We start from the raw sequence: 20892 nt of genomic DNA, 5'->3' as shown, positions 1-20892 counted from the left end.
AGCTGTGCTGCTAAGTTCTAAATGTGCGCAATTTTTGAAGCCTTCCAGGGATGGTGACTCAAGCAGTTCCCTGGGCAGCCCATTCCAGTGCTGCACAACTCTTACAGTAAGGCATTTTCTCCTAACAGCAAACCTAAACCTCTGCTGGTGCAGCTTGAGGCCATTTCCCATCATCTTATCACTTCCTGCTTGGGAGAAGAACCCGATCCCCACCTCATTTCAACCTCCTCTAAGGTAAATGGAAATTACAATAAAGTCTCCCCTAAGCCTTCTCTTCTCCAGGCTAAACAACTCCAGCTCCCTCAGCCACTCCTCCTAAGATTCGTTCTCCAGACCCTTCTCCAGCTTTGTTGCCCTTCTCTGGACACGCTCCAGGGCCTCGATGTCCTTCTTGTAGTGAGGGGCCCAAACTGAACACACTACTCGAGGTGCGGCCTTACCAGAGCCGAGTACATGATGATATGAAATCAAACAGCCCATGACAATTCATTTGTATATTCATAGTTTCAGACACACTAAATACATGATGGTAGAAACAGCTTAAAAATATTTTTTTCTAGTTTTTTTTTTTTTTTTTTTGCCAGTAGAGGTTGCTATTTCCTTTATTTACTTCAGAAAACTCGCAACAGTTGTACAAACCCTGAAATACAGGGAATGAAGTATCCATGGAAAATGCTGTTTCTAAAGAAATCCATGATGTTTGGAAGTTAAGCTAACAAACAAGAAGACTACTGTAAATTCTAGACTCGTCATTCACCCCCATTTTGTTTTCAACAGAAGCCTATCATCTGTGTTCATTTATCTATTTCATTCAGGTAAGAAAATATTGAAAGTTGCAACAAGCCTACAGCTGAACACCACTCAACAGCTGTATTACATCTCTGTAATATTTATAGCCTTTTCTGAAACATTAATCACTGGCGCATTTATGCACATCAGGGAAATAGATTGATTTCCTCAGCTCCACAGCATGGCAAGAATTCTTATGCGACTTCACAGGTGGGGAAGGTCACAAAACCCCTAATTTGCCTGAGAAGGATGTCCAGATCTCCAGTCTTCTCTGTTAGTTCTTTAACAATGTTATTACTTGCCCTCGACTTACATCCAAGGATATAATGCATTTCTCTGTGCTGTTTAAAAAAAAGGGTATATTTTACTTATTGCAGCAGCTTTCATTCTATTAAAAGATGTAGTTAGTCATTGAATAGCCTCACTAATCCAGCTTTAACAACTGTATTACAGCAAGACTGAAGTCCCAGTCACAGGTAACAACAGATTATACTGAAGCAAGTATTGCACAAACATGAGTATTACCTGGAAAAATGCTCATCTTGGAATATGCCAAGGCAGGCAATAAACAGGTCAAAGATAAGGCACAGGAAGGAAATAAACCAATAAATACAATGTGTTATATTGTAATTCTACTTTACACAATATCCAAATATACTCGATAATCATATTCTTACCCCTTAGTATTTTTACAGCCTAAAATGCCCTCCTCTAGCGTAAGACTCCAGCTTGTGGGATTTTAACACCCAATGGTTTGGCTGAGCTCAAGTCCACCAGTGCCAAAAAGAAGTCCTTTCCATTTTTTGATCAGGGCTAGATTTTAGCAACCAAGAACTTGATCAGCTGTGGTTCAGATTCCAAAACTATAGTCTGTACTTAGACAAACTAGAATGCAGACCTACACCATTTTCATTTCAAAAAGTGTTGGTCAGTCTAATGTTGGAACCCTCTTTGATCTTGGGTGGATTTTTAAGAAGCTGAGACTCACAGCATTGAAGGTATACCAGCTTGTTCTAATTACCAGGTAACTAAAACACAAGGATGGTTTGTAGAGCAGAAAAACCTGACATTCCACATTTTACTTCTTTCCTTTTAATAACAGAGTGCAGTTAGACTACAGAGAGAAAGCAGATTTCCTAGCAATCAATGCTTTAACATAGTCTTTAAGTAGTTAACAAGAGAAACAACCCTTTTGCTTCCCTACGCAGGAATATCCAAGCCACATCAGAATCTGTATGACTATACTTTTAAGAGAACTTGTTTTCATTTATAAAACTATCAAAGATTTGATTGACTTCACCTTATTTGCTCTTTTCATCTCTTGAAAGATTCATACAGCAAAGGAGTTTGTCTACATCAGAAAGTAAAAAGCAAATATAAATGAAATGAACCTCAGTAAGATGACAAGCAGTGAGAGTTTTCAGAATGAGACCTTTTGACTACTTTTTACTCCTTTCTGATAGGGATCTATCTGGATTCTCTATTCCCATTAGACCTTTTACAGTGTGCACATTGCCAGCAGATCTTCCATATCAGTGGAGAAAACCAGCAGAAAAATAATCATATCCTCCAGCTTACAGAATTAGCATCCCATGAGGAACACCAATTACTGCTTCTGCTCCAGAAGATACATCTGGCTGTGCTCTGCAGACTAGTCCCACTCCTCATTAGCACAGACATCCATTAAGTCCACCCTTACTGCCTCTTGAAACATTTACATCGACCATTGACCTGCTGTCTAGGAGTCTGCATTGTTTGGAGTGGAAGAAAGTTGGGTTTATTTATGTGTTTGTATTCGGTTTATGTGGCAAGATTTTGGTAGCTGGGTGGGGGGAGGCACAGGGGTGGCCTCTGTGAGCAGAGCCCAGCAGCCGCCCCGTGTCCGATCAGAGCCAGCTCCAGATGGCTCCAAAAAGGACCTGCCACTGGCCAGAGCCGAGCCATGAGCGACGCTGGGTGGGCCTCTGGGAGAGCAGAGCTAAGACAGGGAAAAAAAATACTGTGCAACAGAAACTGGGGAGAGGAGTGTGAAACCAGAGAGAAGCAGCCCTGCAGACAGCGAGGTGAGTTCAGCAGGAGGCAGGAGGTGCTCCAGGCACGCAGCAGCAGTTCCCCTGCGGCCTGGGGAGAGGCCCCTGGTGGAGCAGGCTGTCCCCCTGCAGCCCACGGGTCCCACACGGAGCAGATCTCCACGCTGCAGCCCGTGGAGGAGCCCCCGGTGGAGCAGGTGGATGTGGCCTGGAGGAGGCTGCGGCCCATGGAGAGCCCCCGCAGGAGCAGGCCCCGGGCCGGAGCTGCAGCCCGTGGAGAGGAGCCCACGCAGGAGCAGGGGGTCTGGGGGGAGCTGCCGCCCGTGGGGGACCCGTGCTGGAGCAGTTTGCTCCTGGGGGATGGACCCCGTGGTACGGAGCCGTGTGGGAGCAGTGCTTGAAGAGCTGCTGCCTGTGGGCAGCCCCCAGAGGCTCAGTTCGGGAAGGACGGCATCCCGTGGGAGGGACCCCACAGACAGCAGGGGCAGAGTGACGGTGAAGGAGCAGCACAGACAAAGCGTTAGGGACTGACCACAACCCACTTCCCTGCTCCCTGTGCCGCAGGAGGGGAAGAAAAAAGGGTGGGTGGGGGGAAGGTTATTTTAGTCTGCTTTTGGTTCTCACTGTCTGTCAGCAACAGATAATAAATTACATTAATAACCCTCATGCTGAGTCTGTTTTGCCTGTGACAGTAATTGGTGAGTCATCTCCCTGTCCTTATCTCAACCCACAAGCATTTCTTTAAAAAAAAAAAAAAAAAAACCATCTCCCCCTTATTTGTTGAGAAGGAATGAGAGAGAAGTATGGTGGTGCTTAGCTGCCCACTGGTGTTAAGCAACTGCAATGTTTTATTGCAAACACAAAAAGCACATCCTCTTACTAAAATTAAAGTGGAACTGGCTCAAGCCTACAGCAGTTGGTTTTCACTGAAGAAAAATTCCTTTTCACTAGAGTGGCATTTGGGAGGTAAGCCAACTGACCTGTGCAGAGGGAGACAGTGATAGTGCACAGCATGAGGTACACAGAACGGCAAGAGGAGAACGTTTCCATCAGAATTATCATCAGTTTTACCAGACTGCTTTCCTGGTTTTAGAAATGATTACAGGAAAGGCAGTAAATCAACGTCCAAAGGAGAGCCAAACATCAAGAACGTCTCTTATAACCCAAGAATTACGTAACAAGGAAAGGGAGTAGTGGTTATGATACTGAGCACACAGAAAAGTTTGAACATGCTTGCAGAATCTGAACAGGTAGGAATTTAAAATTGGAAAGAAAAAAAAAATCCACGGGACTTAAATCCTAAACTATCAAAGTAAGATACAACTGCTTTATAGGCATCAAACAGTTCAAAGGGCTCAGACTGAGTGGCTGCAAATTATCAATACTCTATTTGTCATACATGGTCTATGGTCAAATTATCATACCAATCAACCATAACTGAGATTTCCAGGATTAGAATAACAAAATTTAATTGTTACTTTCTAATTCGAGGGGACACTGTGGCATACCAACCAACCAACCACTTGGGAATCACTTGTTGCTTATCCTTTGCAACTCTCAAGACCCAAGTAATCGTACTGCAGTGGAGCACAGGTCTGCCTGCTCAGAGCGTTCTTGATGGTTCGGAGAACAGGCTGATGGAAACCTTATGAAGTCAGTAAGGATAAATGTAGAGTCTTGCACCTGGAATTAAATAAATATTGCAAAATAATAAATGCTGGAGGCCAGCTGCCTAGGTAGCAACTGTGCAGGAAAGGACTTTGGGCCCATCAAATGAGAAGCTAAACATGAGGCAGAACCATTTCTCTGAGATAAATGTTTACCACACACTGGCCAGTATTACCAAGAGGGAAGCCAGCAGAACAAGCAAAGAGCTACTATCTTCAATTCAGTACTTATATGAGATTACATCTGGAGTAGTGCGTTCAGTAGTATTTTGGTGCTTCCTATTACAGGAATAACACTGACATACCACAGTAGAGTGCCACTAAAAGCTAAAATGCTTAAGACAAGGCCTTAAGATGGTTAGGGGATTGAAAGGCATGACTTATGACACAAGGATAAGCGTGCTGGTTTTGCTTAGCCTAAGGATGAGAAGGTTAATGAAAGATCTAGTTACTATTGTCAACTATCTAAAAAGTAGTTACAGAAAAGATAGAGCAATTCTGAGAACCATCTGGCTCTACAAAAGGGTAAGAGGCAATACACATAAGTTGCAGCAAAATAAATTCCAGTTACAAATAAGGAAAAATATTCTTCACAGTGGCAGAGGTCAAACACTTGAACAGGCTGCAGTGATATAGTAGAATTTTGTCCTTAAAGATATTCAAAACTTGACTGGACAATAACCTGTTCTAACTTCAAAGTTTGATACAAATTCAGTGTTGGCCCTGCTTAAAGTAAGAGATCATACCAAATGGCTATGACTAGTCAAGATCTCATCCTTAAGTAATATGTGTTTTTATCTTTCGCATTCAGTGTGTGAAGTCAAGGCATTAACTCCCCGGTGGCAGCATTCTCCAGCAGAGCTGTTAGAAGCTAATTACTGGAAAACCTTGTACAGCTTAGAAAAAAATAAAAACAGAAGGCTTTTTACAGCTTCTCAGAAAGAAAAGGAAATAGCCTGCTTTGTCAGTGTGATTTAATGCTATATTGTACATAATGAATTATATTTTGTATGATCAATACACTGCATGATCTTTGTGTAAACTTCAGAAGTGAATCAGAGGCTGTCAGAAAAATGGGAGAATTTGGCAGGCACTGTTCAGGCTTCCAGAACATGAGAAGGGCTGAGAGATTATGGAACAACCATACAGGCAGCTGGTTATGGTAAGATGATTAAAGGTGACATAGGAAGCTGTATGTTGAGGTAATTATTAACACAAGTTTCAAGGAATACTTCATGGTTTGAAACAGGTGATATCCATGATTGAAAATGTGATAATATATTATTGTATGGTTAATAATGTAATGAGTTAATCCCTTACCATTTTTATTTCAGGCTGTCCCTCGTTATGTAGACTTACTTGTTCACAAGCTGTAAATGTAGATATGTAAGTTTTCAGAAATATGCCGAATTCAACAATGCTAAGTGTAAAAGTGCACCTAAAGCAGATCTCTTACAGTAAAATCCTCATGGGAACAAGGATCCCCATCAGTAATAACCATCAACACATTCATTGGTGTTATCAAGGGAAAAAAAAAACATTGCGATTTTTCACAAGTAAAATCATTTCCATACATTTACAAAGAGAACAAAGCCTTACAGATTTCAGCCAAATTCAGGGGAAAAGAAAACAAGATAAAGGGAAAAAAAAGAAAAAAAGAAAAAAAAAGAAAGAAAAACTTGCTCTAATCTCAGGAAACTTGTTAGTGAATATCTTTAAGTGACAGAGGACCCCTTCAACCTCAAGCGTTCTGCGATCTTTAAGGAAAACCCACTTCTGTTTTAAGACAGCTAAAGAATAGCATTCTCTGCTTGTTTTTCTTCTTCTTCTTCTTCCACATGAGTATTATAGGACACAGCATTTCCAGGAAAGAAAAAGAATAATAATAAATAAAGTTCCTCAGATTTATAGGAATTCTTACAATTGTATGCAATATGTCTACAGGCAATAAGAACTTCTTCGGCTCCAAGAAACCAAATTCCTGGAAGAAGTTAAAGGGAAGGCTACACACCAGAGGAAGACAATTCAACTGTCAAACCTATTCTGTAGGCAGCAGAAGTCTGAATGATGGTTGTAGCTAAGTCCAGGAAGTAGCTAGAAATTGAAGTGAACTATTTTCAAATAGCTCATAAAGAAAAATCTGTTCTATTTTGTTTTAGTTTAGGTTTGTTGTTATGTGTGTTTTTTTTCTGTATTGTTTGTTTTAATAAAACAGCACAGTTCATAGCACTGTTGCTGAAGTGTTCCAAATTATCCACTTAATTCCAATGCAGTTTACAACACATCATTTTTTATTAGACTGCTTTCTTTTTTAGTTCCAGTTTTGTGCATGTCTGCATTAGAAACTAGATCCTATATACTGTGTTTCTAGCTTCTTCTGTAATTAAACATTTAAAGTAATTAAATTAAATTAAAATAATTTCTATAACTTATTTAAATTTTCTCAAAGTCTGTTACATGTTAGGTCAGGCCACACAGTGCTTGCTTAGGCATAAGTTTGTCTATAATAATAATAATTCTGAAGTTTGTTCCAAATAGAACAAGTTTAAGATACTCCACAGTTAAAAACAGGATCACAGCTGAGTGGAACTCAACACACTGTAAAAATGGTAAATGTCTTCATGTAAAGTATAAATAACAAGCATGGTCTGTAAAACCCATGATTTGCTTCTTCACTCTGCTCAGTCCAAAGATTTCAGGTAAAATCCCTCTTTTGGGATTAAAAAAATGTTGGAAATATAAAAGTCAATAGGACAAGCCAGAGAAGAAAAATAAGATGTGTACAAATGCCTCAAAAATACAGCCTAAGAAAGTAACATTCGGTTGTTTAATGATGGAGCAGAAGCAGAATCTCTCATCATGGAGAGATTTTCTCATACCGTCCATGATAAACCAGAGAGGTAACAAAGGGCTTAGCTGGTAGAAGAAAACCTTTTAGGTCTGAAGGAATACTGTACTAGGTGAATTTGAAAACTCTCAAGACTTTTACCTGTAAAATCTTGCATATGGACAAAGACAGCCAGACAATGAGTGCTACAATGAAGTCTGTAGTCATGCTACCATGGATTACTTAGCCTACCCTTGACAGTCTGAAAGTACTTTACAGCAATCTGCATCACAGGAGACTACTGCTGGCCTGCTAAAGCAGGGAGAACAAGGAAGGTCTGGAAAGCAATTGGTATTATATCGGTATATAAGGAATTTACAAAGTGCTTTTATTTTTTATTATATATATTTTTTTAATGAACTAAGGTAAAGGGATTTGTGTAGAACAGTGTCAACAAGAACTCACTAACAGGAGTTTATGATTTAAAAGCACAGGAAAAACAATTAACTTATGACTGAACAATGTCAGAATCTCTGAAAAAAAGATGGAGAAACTACTAGTGTACAGAAATCAATCTATGCAAGATTTTTCATACAGACTATTTTAGGCTCAGCACTGTCAATTCTTACCACCTAGGTTGTTCAGCTGCTCCTCACTGCTTTTACTACTCCTCAGCCATCATTACCTGGAATCACAACCTGTCTCCAGCGTAAGAGAGCACAACATGAACAAGACTGGCTCATGAGACATACCACTCTTCGCCCTCCCACCCAAAAGCTGACAGGGTGATGTAGTTCTGCCAGCTGGATCAGAGGTCCTTTCCCTATTGCATTAACTTTAGGCTTTATGGCTACACCTAAATGGGGAGATACTTCAGAAGTTCTGAGCTCCGAGCACCAAATATATTCCTTATCTGCAACACAGCCCAACGTGGGAACAAGAACAAGGGGGAACTTCATGTCTTTGTTTCAACTGGAAGGAAACCTGGTCACATAGGCTGGAGGGAAAGCACAATACTTTGCTACTTTGGCTATGGTTTCCTGTCAACAATGGGTGGATAACATGGCACCCAGGTATCCATCCAGTGTTTGGTTTAAACATTGCTCGTCTGTTCCAGAAAACACAGCTTAAATTGTTTACTCAGCTAACTATCTTTCTATTTTGCTGTTTTAGTTGTATCTTGTAGTTTAGTATCTTGCTGTTTTGCTATTGGGGCATCTCCAAATGCACTTCTTTCAAGAAGCTTTCACTTAAAGTAATAAGGGAAAAGAGGAGAAAGGGTAGGAGCTGGAAAGCCTAATAAGAGGCTTCCATATGGTTTACATTACTAAGATCCTTTAAAAGGTAACAGAAAAGAGAGATTCTTGTGAAATCAACCCCCAGAGGAATGCAAGGACCAGTTATTAGGACCAGTCCTGAATGCATCTGAAATACCTCAGTCCTGTTCTGGACTCTTGTAGAGCATCAGTTCATGTGAAAACCAAGACACAGAGCCAAAGTTGTCTCATAAGACAAAAAGGGTATTTGTTTTTCCATTTGAAGTATTGCTTAATAAGATTTAACTATCAAAGCACAGATTAAGCAGACTTCAAAACTGCTTTTAAATTGGCTTGTAATTTTTGCTGGATATACACACAACTTCCCAGGAAAATAACCTCTCATTAAACATCTTCTTTCTTCAGAGACAATGAACCTTATTACTCACATAGCATCTGCTTTACTGCCATAAGGGAAGTTCTCCAAACCTGAAGCATAATTTTTATACGCCTGCCTGGCCAGCAAGAAGTGAAATAACTTGGAATTCACAGTCTCACTCTACCTACATTAAATCCTCTTATCACCCATGTCAGTCATTTCTTTACCCTTCCTTGGTGTCATAACCAGGCTCTTGATTGGACTCACCAGTACACATCTGAGATATAAATATTCACACGTTCAATCCAAATTCTATTCCTGTTAACTTACCACTGAAAGGTAAATGTATAAGTAGCAGAAATTGACAGGGGACAAAGTGGTTCTGAAGACAGCAGAGACTTCAAAACAATTTCTTATCGAACAGACTTCTGAATTGTTTTCTGAACTTTGGAGAACTTCACTTCAAGAACTGTTGAAAATAACTTTGCAGTTACTACATCAACAACTTTCAAGTAATACACAACATTTAAACCATTTTAAGACGTATGTTCTTCAGAACTTCAAGACATACCTCAAAAGTATGCTCTGTGTTTCCTCAGAATAACACTGGCATTTTCCAAAGCTAACAAAATTTGAAGTTAAAGCCAGATCTCATCAAAAGTTTTGCATAAATAGACGTCATTCTTCTTGCTCATCAACAGATCTTGTAAAAGACCCTCTATCTTTTAAGCACTAATAGCCAAACTTCTTGGCAAAAATAAATAAATACATACATACATACATACATAAAACAATATATTACAAGATCTCAGGATATATTACTACATTTAAGGCAGCTGTGCGAAGCAGAGCTTACAAATGGGCTCTCAGGTGAGCAGCAAGAGTGTCAATGCCTGAAACTGTCACTACGGGACTGCAAGGTGCAACTACCACAGATTTTCAGAGGGATTTCAGAATTCAGATTATCAACCAGTTCCAGCTTCCCTCATGTCAATCACCAGTCACATAATGTATATCTCTCAGTAGTACAGAATTATAGAATCATAGAATCATTAATGTTGGAAAAGACCTCCAAGATCATCTGGTCCAACCATCCCCCTACCACCAATGTCACCCACTAAACTGTGTCCCTAAGTACTACATCCAACCTTTCCTTAAACACCCCCAGGGATGATGACTCCACCACCTCCCTGGGTAACCCAATGCCTGACTGCTCTTTCTGAGAAGAAATTTCTCCTAATTTCCAACCTAAACCTCCCCTGGTGCAACTTGAGGCCATTCCCTCTAGTCCTATCACTAGTTACCTGTGAGAAGAGGCTGACCCCCAGCTCCCCACCACTTCCTTTCAGGTAGTTGCAGAGAGCAATAAGGTCTTGCCTGAGCCTCCTCTTCTCCAGACTAAACAACCCCAGTGCCCTCAGCCGCTCCTCACAGGACCTGTGTCCCAGGCCCTTCACCAGCTCTTCAGCCCTTCTCTGGACATGCTCCAGGACCTCCACGTCCTTCTTGTAGTGAGGGGCCCAAAGCTGAACACAGCACTCGAGGTGCGGCCTCACCAGAGCAGAGCACAGGGGGATGATCACCCTCCCTGGTCCTGCTGGCCACGCTATTCCTGATACAAGCCAGGGTGCCATTGGCCTTCTTGGCCACCTGGGCACACTGCCGGCTCATGTTCAAGTGAGCATCAACCAGCACCCCCAGATCCTTTCCCTCTGCACAGCTTTCCAGCCACTCTGCCCCAAGTCTGTAGTGCTCTATGGGCTTGTTGTGGCCAAAGTGCAGGACCCAGCACTTAGCCGTGTTGAACCTCATCCCATTGGCCTCTCCCCATCAATCCATCCTGTCCAGGTCTCTCTGCAGGGCCTTCCTACCCTCTGGCAGATCGACTCTTCCCCCCAACTTGGTGTTGTCTGCAAATTTACTGAGGGTGCACTCAATTCCCTCATCCATGTCATCAATAGAGATATTACAGAGGACAGGCCCCAACACCGACCCCTGGGGAACACAACTGGTGACCGGTCGCCAGCAGGATTTAACTCCATAAAACCAGGCACTAAGTTAACTCCATAGTAACCAGACACTAAGGAGTACAAGATACTTGCAGGTCAATAGTCCAAATGTTTGTAATCACTGCACCAGAATATCAAGCCAAGAGAGTGATATCAGTTCATTATTCTTGTGACGATGAACTTCAACATCTCATGGTCTATTAATTATGCAATGCAGTTAAAGACTATAAAAGTAATTTGGTAAACTCACAACTCAAGTGTAAAGTGATGTGGAATTTTCCTTTATTACCAAAAGGTGTTTGTACACTTGTGAAAGAAGCCATACGAACAGAAATGTTTACACAGCAAAATCAATCATCTCCAAAGCACTTCTCAAAACATTCCTTAAATAAGTGAATTATAGAGTTGTCAAGACTAGTTTTCAGTAAGAGACTATATCAAAGATGAACAAGTTTATAAATAAAAGGTACCAGGAGGTGTTACTATTTATTGAACTTGAAATGAGACCAAAGGCATCAAGAGAAATAATATGCCATTGTCAACAAGTACCAGATGGTGGAACGATTTCTTGAACGCCTTGTTCAGTTATGAGTAGCCGTGAACACAGACAAACACCATCAAACAAGAAGAGGATATGTAGTTGCATAAAACAAAGGCCAAGGTCTCAATTATATTCTTCCCCAACTATTTCCTAGGAGTACCAAGAAAAATAATAGAGCTCTTCATTTTTTAAAAAAGCACTTTTAAAAGTAAGTACTGACAATTACCGGTGGCTCCTCTCCATTGTTTTCCACATTATGGGCCACGTTCCTCCATTATTATTCATCCTGAATATCATCCAACATCACTAAACTATTGTTTTTAAACAGAACACACTCCCTGCTAAACTATTTATTCAAAATTCATAGCATCAAAACCTAGATTTGTCATTTCACAGACTAGAAGGAGTTTCAGAAGCCGTAAACATTGTTACTTCAGCTTCCTTTGTCCCTGGTCCGGTGGTGCCTGTAAGAGCAGTTCAGATTTCCTATTTGTACTTGTTCATAAGGGGAGGCCTTATGGTCATCCAGGAAGGTTCCTGTTCTGTAACATGTTAGGTTAGGAAGTAAAGCAAGACCACGGGGAAGCAGGAAGGAAGCAACAACAAGGTGAACGTGTGCTATATCCATGCGTATGTGTTTATCCCTTAATTTCCCAACAGTAACAATGAGAAACAAATATGTTTTTTTAACTGTATCTTGACCTGTCTGCATATCTAAAGAGAGTTTTAAAACATCCTTCTTTATCATACACTTATTCTTAATATATATTTTAAAAAGTAGAACTATGCTTTAAACATATTTTTATATGTTTAAACATATTTTTATATGTTTAAATGGAAAAAATGGACTGTATAAGGGAGAAAAAATAATAATCTTTCCCAATTGCATGATGCTTATGCCTAGATTTAGAACAAAACAATCTCTAACAAATTGATTATGAGGCTCCAGCTTATAAAGAAGTAATTTTAAACCCATCCTTTGCAACCTCACAATGTATTAAGTATGTTAGTTACAGTCTTTGGGACTAGAATATCCAGCTTTATTGGCTACAAAAACCACGACTCGCTAATGTAATTCCATTAATGAGACATTTTCTAACAAGCACCTTCTCTGTCAACCTGTAATTATTAGAATGCTTAACTACTTCCTATGTTTATCCCAATAAACCAACATACAAGTTACCAAAACAATTCATATAACTGTCATGTGATTATAAAAGACAACCCCTAGTTCCTAATATGCATACAAACAAAAGAAGCAATATTCTGCAGCTGCATTATTTCTTTTCCTTCTCAGATTCTCCACATGCAAGCTTAAAGGAATAAATAACTCTAGACAAAGTATTTCCTATGGAAATGCTCTTAATGTTTCATTTCAGTGGCAAGCTCCCCACCCTCTTTCATTTTGAACTTTGTTGTACAAGTGTGCACATTGTCCCAAATGCTCTATGAAAGGTCATGCTCTTAGCAGTTCCTTCACCTTGGCACGCAGCTGCAACACATCTTACAGTTTAATCCTCAGATGCAGTTAAATCTCTGTTAAAACCTTACTGGCAAAAGTCCCACGTAAAAGTAATGTTTTAGAATCCAGCTATCATTCGCCCATTCTCACTTCCTGTAAGAATTCTAGTATTTCAAAAACCTCAGTGGTTGCTAATCAGTCAGCCGAAAATGAAACGCAGCAGCGTGCCCAGCAGTATCGTGGCACACAGCACCTTACTGATGCTGCCAGATCCCTTCCACGGAGCACTATTGTCTCTGAAGGTATTTTGGAGTCCTTTGGAATTCTGCTGATAACAAGAAGCACTGAACAGTTTCCTTATTTCTACAACTACAAAGCAATGAGAACTGCACCATCTACCCCTGTGCAAAGCACAGGAGGGCACAAAAACATCTCATCTGTGCAGGCATCCTGTCTGCACCCCTCCCCACCACACGCACACCTTTGCAATCTCCTGCAGTATCTTCCTAAGAAAGAGATACCAATTCCAGTGAAAACACATCCATTTTCATTTCAAACCACTGCTCAGTACTGGGCTGATTGCTGTAGAAAAAAAAAAAAAAAGTCATTTTTTATTGTTGTTGTTTAGAACTCTCCTCCAAACAAAAATCACTTTTGTACCGAAACACAGAATATTCCATAAGTTTCTTTGGATGATTTCTCTCCTTTTTTTTTTTTTTTCCTTTGGTTAAAACTTGCACGCTAGAGTAGCATTTGTGTCTCCAGAGCCACAGCCAGCAGCTTATGAAAAATGGAACTAACACTTCTGAAGTAGCTTTCTTTCTGCCAGCTGCACTTCTCCAAAGAGGATGTAAAACAAATACAGTTGCTACAAGGATAGTCCTAAACTATTGCATATCAATGTCAGTGTGGCAGCATGATGGCAAATGCACTGTATACCCTAGCCGCAAAGTACTATCAATCAGTTTAAGACAATTTCCCTACCCACATCTGTAAATGTGCAATACAAATCACTGTCACTAGAGATAGAAAACGCAATGAGAAAATCTTACAGAGCTGTTTTAATAGGGCATGAGCAAATCTTTCTGAATGTTGCAGAACAGCCTCATGGATTATCAGCAAGCAACTCTACAACAAGAAAGGAATGAGAAACGTTGAGGGTCATTGAACGCCAGACTTCATGGAATCTTATGTCAAAGTTATTTTGCTTGGACTACATCTTACTCATTCTGAAGAGGAAAGCAAACGGTGCTACTTAAAACACATATTCCATGCATGTGCCAGGAAGACCGCTATACACCACACCATACACCACAGCGAGCAACAAAGCACTGAGAAGCTCGGAGACTCAAACACTCTCTGTCCCATTACTCAACTAGGTTTCACTGGGCCACATTTTGAGCTCATCTCGTATTGCCATACTGCTTGTTCTCTTACTTTAGGATGCATCACTACAAAGTACTTTAGCCCATTTAATATATACATGCAACAGTCCGTGAAAAAAACGTAAGTTTTCTCATAGCTACAAGTTTTAAGAGCCTTGATGAAAATTGCTTGGATTTGCAGTGAACAGCTATAGTTTCATAGTTGTAAATTAACACTAAAAAGAAGTGGGAAAGAACTCACGCAAAGAGCACAGAAGTTTGGCTGACAGCCAGACAGGTCAGTGCACACAAAGGCACATACAGCTCTCTGCATTCACTTCAGGAGGCTGCGTGAGTGCCCATATTGCACACTCCTCACTTGCAGGTACATTTTCTGAAGCTGGTTTTGAAAATGTAATCCCATCAAGTTGCTGTGAAAATGGTTCCCCACACCAGCGACAGCCTGACAACAACTGATATTAATAGAAAAAAAAAAAAGTTACTGAATTCTGATGAGGCCATGGAAATTGCACACAAAGACATTCAGATACCTAAAAGGCAGATGGATTTACAAAAGATTTTGCAATTTGTTGAGGCAAATCAAGAACTCTGGAGCCAAACTAACTCACAGGATTTTAACCACGCAAAGATGCCTCGAAGTGTGGCCCAACTCCCTGTTAATACCAATCCAGCACAGCAAAGGTTCTGATGCTGTAGACTAGGCATGCCACTAAACGCCCTCAGCTGTGAGTCTATCTACAACACGCATTTACTGCTTTCTAAGCAACACCTGGGTGCAATTTGCACATTTCCATAAAGACAGTTTGCTCTTGGACAGTGCTGGCCCACACTGCTAGCCCTCCAGAAGTGGGAAGTCTCAACAAAATTAATATGTAGCAATCCTTCATATTCCACAATGTTGGCATTTTTTTCCCACATATTTCCAACTTGTTTATATTCTATTTCCTTGAGGCTGAGACTCTCTTCTCCTTCATTACCTTCATGACCCAAAGCCAAAAACAAAGGCTCAGTGAATTAAACTCGACTACTGGCTTCTCTTGTAAGGTGCTATTACTCAAATTAAATTTCAGGTCTCAGAGTGTTAATTTACAATATCCAGTGCCCCTTGTAGTAATAGCCACAAATGTGAATTTATTGGCAGCTTTATTATTTTTCTAAAACCTTTTTACTAGAAAATAATTGTATTCTGGCCTTTTCTTCTAAAGCAATTTTTTTAGACAATGCCTGCTCCATCCCTCCTCCATACATTCTCATTCAGTATTAGACCTTAGTTCCAATTCCCATGCACACTGCAGGATTCATCCTGAAAATAAGGCAGCTTGTCACAAAGCCAAATGCATTGACTTTATTTCAAAATATTTCCTGACCAAAATCAACAGTGTTGCCTAGATTACAAGCACTTCCCGTTAATGCCATCAGTAAGGAGATTAACACCTATTAAGACAAAGAAAGCATTCCTTGCTTTCTCAAATCAGAAACAAAGGTTTTTTTTCCAACTTTATTCCTTTTGCAATTCTTGAACATTCCATTTAAATTAATTGAAATATTTGTAAAACCACAACTCAAACCAGTATCTCCTATAGGTTATATTGCAGTTTATATTAAAATGTTGTTTGTTAAAATCTGTTAGAATACTTACAGTATTACAAAAGGTCAGCCTGCAGGGCAACTGAGATAGTAGCAATCATACTGCTAGAGTCAGGCTATGGATATCTCACTCTGAGTAACGCTATAGCTGCAAAGACGCAATCCAGTTATAAAGCTGTGTTCTTCCATGTTGATGAATCAGAACAAAAACATCATCCTGTCTTATCATTCTCTGATCATATTTTCTGTCTGAAACATAAGATTCTTATACAAACACTTCAAAGTGCAGAGTGGAAAGATTTATTTTACACAGCAAAATATATTTCTCACAATAGCATCAGTGAAAAATATTTTAATATAAAAAGAGACATAGGTGTATCTTCCAGTTCTACCACCATCAGTGAGAAAAAAATGACACAAATCTACCTGGTCTATTACTTTGTGAGCAATCATCCAGGCAGGCTCTTAGACATGAAGAAATTTTAACGCCCACCCAGCCTGCCTGCAAATGTGCTATGTCTCTCAACACCAACAAAACTGATCTACGCCAAGTGAACTGGCAACATAATACACACAATGGAAATCTGCATTCTGAATGGCCAGTATGGATCACCTCGTATAGAGTCAGGATAAGCAAAGCAAAATTTTTCAGTAACATTTGCCAGAATTTCAAAACCAAATTTCTTTTGCCTCATTAATGCCTTTTTTTCCTCAAAAACAAACAAACAACAACAACGAAAAATAGAACAGTAAGAGCAGTTAATTTATAGGCAGGAATGTCTAACATAATCTGAAATTGTAGGCAACTACTGCAGACTAGCTTAGTAAAAGCCTTGTTGTGATTATATACTTCCAGGTAATTTATTATTCAGACAATTATTATAGAAGGAATCCATATTTGTCTTCTCTTGAGCCTGGGAACTTGGTACAACTAGGATTTCTGTCCATAACAGATTAAAAAAACAAAACAAAACAAAACAAAAACACTACCACCACAACAACAACAACAAAGAAAAAACAAACAAACAAAAATTTCTTCCCAGCACCTTTTTCCATGCAGCAGTTCCTATTTTTTTGCTAGGAAACAGGTTCACCCTCTGTTCACATATAGCTATTCTTTAATCACAAATTTCCTTAGCTTTTCAGGGGGTTCTGACCATGGGGAACCTACCATTCATCATCAGGTTTAGCCCAAGAGTAAATGGGGCCAAGTTAAAATTTAGTTACCCTTGCTGGATTTGTTTTTCACCAGTCATAAACAAATGAATCTAAGACATCACAGGGTGACTTAAACAGAAATTACAGGCATGTTAATTTGAATTTAGTATCATTTATTTATCTTGATCTGCCTTCTTAGAACTGTTGTTGTTGTTTTTAATTTCTGCTTACATTTCTGCAAAGCTTGAATTTTAATTGTTCACTCTCAGTACCACCCTGCTCTCACCTGGGAGCAGACTTACCTCCTGCACAACCTTCAGCAGATGAAGTTGGAGCTGGCCTGACGTTCCTGCTCATTTCCCTTTGAGGAGCATATCTACCCTCAAAGGTCGTTTAAAGGGGATTTTCCACTCTTCTGTAAGATTAGGATCTTAAAGATCCTAATACAGACATTTCAAGGCCAGACATCAGTCCCTATACTGAGGTTTACCATCAATGAAGTCATACTATTTTTCTCTTAGTCTTTGTCAAAAACAATATTTTACTATTTCTAACAGTATCAAGAGACTATATTCAAGAAAAAATGTTGACTGGCTAAGGAATGGTTAGCAATGCTACATAGAGAACAATAGCAGTAATTATAGAGTGGATTTGAAAACAAGACAGAGCAGCATGGAGCTGCTCTGACAGGCAGCATTCAGCTTACACTGTTGAAGTTCCAACCACCCCGTCTTCAACACCACCCTTATCCCTGACAGCTCCGTTACTGCCAGGGGAGTTTGCCTGCCAGTGCTACAGCCGAATCTTCAGTTAGCTAACCTGAAATAATTAGCCCACTCAGAACGGGACAGCTCTTAACAGCATTGCCAAGGCTTTGTCATTGAAATTAATAAATTAGTTCCTCTGGGAAATTAGGAGCCTAAGTAGAAAATAGGAGCTGAAATAAATTTTTAGTGTACGCCCTAGGGCTATCAGTCTGAAGTCGTTTTGCCCTTCGGATTGCAGCAATGAATAACTTTCACCTGAACTCTGCCACAACCACTCAGTTCTATCTCAGCACCATGATGTAAGGCAGCAGACAAATCCATCCTCATGCAAAGCCTGGAAAATATAATACTGTTTTTGCTCTTCACTCTAGATGGCCTCACTGAAATGGAGTTTCCTTTAGTCGTCTGAGTGGACCTTCTCTGAACACTCTAGTTGCTCCACACCTCTCTTTTACTGGGGGGCCCAGAACTGGACAAAGTTCTCCAAATGTGCTCTTACCAGTGCTGAGGGAGGACTCACCTCCCTCCACTTGCTGGTCACACTCCCAGTGCAGCACAAGACAGTGCTAGTTTTCTTTGCCACAAGGCCACATGGCTAGCTTATGGTCAATTTGCTGTCCATGAGGACCCCAAGGTCACTTTCTACAGTGCTTCTTTCTAGCTGGTCAGCCCTCAGTATGTATTGATGCACAGGGTGATTTCTTCCCAGCTGCAGGATTTGGCACTTCGCCTTGTTGAACTGCTTGAGATTCTTGTCAACATTTCTTCAGCCTGCTGAGGTCCCTCTTGATGGCTGCACAACCTTGTAACATACAACCACTCTTCCCAGTTTTGTGTCATCAGCAAACTTTCTGAGGGCACTCTGCCCCATCATCCATGAAGACGTTGAACAGGACTGGAGCCAGTACTGGCACCTGGAGTACTCCACCAGGTACTGGCCTCCAACTACACTTTCTTCTACCGATCACCACCCTCTGGGCCCAGGCATTCAGCCAGGTTTCAACCCACCTCACAGTCTGCTCATCCAGCCCATACTCACCAGCTTCTCTGTGAAAATTATGGGACACAACATCAAAAGCCTTACTGAAGGCAGACAATATCTACTGCTCCCCCCTTACCAATCAAAGCAGTCATTTCATTATAGAAGGCTATCTGGTTGGTTGAGGTTCCCCTTCGTGAATTGACAATGATTAATCCCAGTCACCTTCTTGTCCTTCATGTGCCTGGAAACTGTTTCCAGGATTAGTTTTTCCATCACCTTGCCAGGAGCCGAGGATTGGCCTGTAGTTCCATGGGCCCTTCCTGCACTTTTTGAAGATAGGAATGACATTTGCTTTCCTCCAGACCTCAAACACCTGGGAGCAGTTGCCACGTTCATTCCAAGACTGTTGAGAGAAGACTCAATTACATCAGCCAGTTCCCTCAACACTCCTGCATGCATCCCATAGGGTTCCATGGATTTATGTACATTCAGTTTGCTTAAGTATTCTCTAACCTGATCCTCCCTCACCAGAAGTAAGTCTTTCTTGCTCCAGACTTCCCCCCATTCTCCAGTGCCTGGGTTTTCTGAAGGTGAGTTTTTCTAGCAAAGACTGAGACAAAGAAGGCACTTGGTACCTCAGCATCTTCCATGTCCCATGTCACCAGGGCTCCAGCCCCATTCAGCAGTGAGCCTGTATTTTCCCTAAACTTCCTTTTGCCAGTTATTTACTTATAGAAGCCCTTTTGTTGCCATTGACATATCTCATCAGACTCAGTTCCAGGTAGGCTTTGGTTTTCCTCTCTGCATTTCTGCATGTTTGGGCACTGTCTCTATATTCATTCCAGCTTACCTGTCCTTGCTTCTACCTCCTGTATACTTCCTTTCAATGTCTGAGTTTTCCTAGGAGCTTTTTGTTCATCCATACTTGCCTCCTGACATATATTTTTTTGCCCAATTCCCTGCTTGTTTGGGTGGACCACTTACGAGCTTGGAGGAGCTGATCCTTAAACATTAAGCCATTTTCTTGGGCCCCTCTTCCCTTCAGGTTCTTATCCCATGGGGATCTTACAGTTAGATCCTTGAAGAGGCCAAAGTATGCTCTCCTGAAGTCCAGGGTTGTAATCTTGCTATTAGTTGAAAGAGAGTCAACACACTTTTTTTTATCAATGCAAGTTATTAGGAAATTGTAAACATCAAAGTTACCACCTCTGTCACTGGTTGGACTGTCTGCTCTGAAGTTGGGTACAACCCAGCCCCAGGGTAAAGTTCTTAATCCGAGAAAATATCTGTTCTGCCTTTTGCTTGCCTTAAACTTGGTATATACCTCTCCTGTTGCTACTTTACTTCTCCAAATGCCAAAAACTGTTAGTGGCCATGTCCTTTCCTGGGCAGATCATCACCTGCCTACTGAACCCAATAAGGATACAATTAAGTAAGAAATCTTGCTGGCTCTCATCACTGTCTGATCCAATAGATAGAGTGGAACTAATGCACACTAAGAGATTAGAACTCCTCCTCCATGATGTGTAGATGAGAAGTAATTAAGGCTGTGCAGGAGCCTTTCCTAACACTTACCAAAACACAGAGGCTGGAGTTCAATTTCCTCCTCATACCAAGTGAGGGATTTTATACATTTACCTTTAATAAATTGTCATATTGTCAGCATGCCAGCAGTTCTCTCCATAGGATTAGTAGCTCTCTGAGGGGGCAGTGAGAGAAGAAACTCTCACTGAAACTGTGCTAAGTGATAGATGAATAAGAACAGAAGGGAAACACGATTATGTAGAAGGAACCTAAATTCTCCAGCCCAACATTCAAGATTTTTCTCCAGTGGATGGAGGCCTCAGTTCCAGTCCTGACTCAACAAACTGTTTCCAGATTTTGCCCAGTGCCTGTTGTTTGCTTATAATATTACTGAAATACCATTAGATGTTAAAAATAAAATATTTTTTTAAAGATACATTCTAGAGAATATGTAGAAGTCAGTCCTATTTCTCCCATGTGGGCCATTTAAACTATCCTTTACCTGCTGGAGTTTAAGTGTCCTTATAAA

General features: G+C 40.6%; 1 protein-coding gene across 1 annotated transcript in view; it reads right to left on the bottom strand.

The window, feature by feature from the left end:
* LOC310880195 (uncharacterized protein) overlaps positions 1-20892 on the bottom strand; it is a gene marked incomplete at its 5' end in the record, with an annotated part of 68669 nt that overhangs the window by 17429 nt on the left and 30348 nt on the right. The window lies entirely within an intron of this gene.

This window comes from Anser anser (assembly GCF_964211835.1).
Source record: "Anser anser genome assembly, chromosome: 12".
Classification (NCBI taxonomy): Eukaryota; Metazoa; Chordata; class Aves; order Anseriformes; family Anatidae; genus Anser; species Anser anser.
This window is presented reverse-complemented; position numbering and strand designations above follow the sequence as displayed.